Raw genomic sequence first — 2,445 nt, 5'->3', positions numbered from 1 at the left:
TATATATATATATATATATATATATATATATATATATATATACACATTATAACAATGATAAATGGGTTAAATACTTATAAGTTGCATTCATGACGTCGGTTTTATGCGCATGACCTCAGTGTCGTGACATTTTCTTGCGCGTAATCTTCGATGTATAAGTAAGTACTCAATACAATACATTGTCATTTAGCTTCAAATGTACATTATGTGCATGAGTGTGAGTGAATCCGGTTTCATTAAATCTTTGTTTGGTAAATAAACAAAATAAAATCATTTCAACCTTGAAGACAAAATTAAATTTTATGAATCCTTGTAAAATTCAAATCCAATTTATTTTTACTTATTTATTCAATCGAGATTTATACAATAAAAAAATACTTCGTATAAATCTTATATTTTTATGAATTTATTAAATAAATCATTTATTAAACATCGATATGGATAATCATGAAAAATATTGATTAATCAAAAATCATTTCTTAAATAATGATACATTTCGAATAAACAGGAAATATATATATATATGTATTTGTAGTCGATGTATTTGATTTCTTTATTGGTTAGAATTTACATCTATAAGCAATCTATAAAATTTTAATCGAAGATATATATGTTCAATATAAAGTGAAAGTTAATAGAAAGTAGATTTTCTACAAAATTTACTCAGATTTTATATATGAAGATGTTGAAATGAAACTCAATTTATAAATGCTATCAATATATATTGAAAAAAATGATATAATATTAACTATTTAATTTTATTTTAAAAACAAATGATCGATTAAATTTATTTTCAAGAAAGTAAATATATATATATATATGTATATACATTTTTCATTACAGTTATACTAGATTTAAAAAAAAATTAAAATTTTATTAATATGAATTATAATACCGATATAGTAATAATCTATTCTATTTCTCATCATCGAAAACTTAACAATTATGAAAAAAAGATGGCGCTATCAATCAAACAGGGTTACTATTTTTCGTATTTATTTAACTTACTTACTAGCTATTACATTTATGGTTTCCGTATGTTATACTTGAAACGTAGGTATGGATTTTGAAAAAAAGCAAAATCAGTGCCTCTTATATTTTAAAATTATGAACCTGTAGGATTACATATTAAACGATTACATATTAAATGTCAGACGAAACTGTTTATAATAGGTACAGACGGCGCCAGATTTTTTTGTCGAACAAATAACGGTCGATTTTACTCATCAACACGATCTTTTAAATCATGCGTATCTTTCTATATAATTTCTACATAAATCGTTGATTATGGAATAATAGCAAATAGCAAGTAAAAAGTTTGTCAATTACAAACAACAAGGTAAGCGAAAATCCTTCAGAAAATGATAATTGTTTGCGCGACAATGTATGATATAACATTATCATTTTAATTTCGAGGTTATTGTGTAAGTAATTTATCAAAATGTGAATCCTTTTAATTCTTTTTTCTTGAACAAAAATTTTACATCTCATAAATATAAATTAGAAAACATTTTTTTACAATTATAACGAAATATCGTTTTATAATATATATATAATCATATATAATCATAATATATAATCGTGAAATGTTATTCAATATTTTGACATTAAATTAAAAAAAAACATATAATGCAAAATTTTTTAGCTGTTATATATTACATAGTATTTTTTTTGTTCGTTGTGTTTTAAAAATAAATTTTTTTTCTATGCTTAAAAGAAAACATGCAGAATAGATTTATTAATACTAAAAATAAAAATATCAATACTTTCGATTTTTATTATTAAGAAACTCTTTAAATCGAAATTTAGACAATCTTCGGATATAATATAAATTATTATATTTCATTTATTATATATTTCATTATCATGATATAAGATTTTTTTTTGATATATTATTACCATGGCATTTTATCCTTGTGAAATGACGTTGCTAAAAATGTAATTCCTAAAAATTCGATCGGACCACTCCATGTTTTATATGATAAACTGTTTGAATTACACGATCATCTGTGTTTTCCCATCGACGAAGCATGGGTTATCAATTTTCCTCGGACATTGGAAAAATATTATTTCAAGTTGAAGCCAGATTGTTGTTGCGGTGCCAGACGAAATTCCAAGGAAAAGGTTTTTTCAATCTAATACTTAGAATTTTAAAAATGAGGATGAATAATGTATTAGATGATCGTTATTACACATTTTTAGTAAGAATAACTAAGTTAATAATTTTTAATTTTATTTGTGAATATTTTCTTAGATATTATATTTGTTAAATATTATATCAGAAAAAATTTTCTGAAAAGAATGAAAATTTGATTGATTATTTTTGAGAATGTGAAGTATGAGAATGAAATACAATGTTAAAACAATTTATTGCTCAAAAGCTCATATCTACTAGCAAAATTTTTTCATACTTCTATTAATTCTCAGAAGACATGTTACTTAATT

Source organism: Apis dorsata, unplaced genomic scaffold (genome assembly GCF_000469605.1).
Source record: "Apis dorsata unplaced genomic scaffold, Apis dorsata 1.3 scaffold_1026, whole genome shotgun sequence".
Taxonomy (NCBI): domain Eukaryota; kingdom Metazoa; phylum Arthropoda; class Insecta; order Hymenoptera; family Apidae; genus Apis; species Apis dorsata.
Note: the sequence above shows the minus strand (reverse complement) of the source record.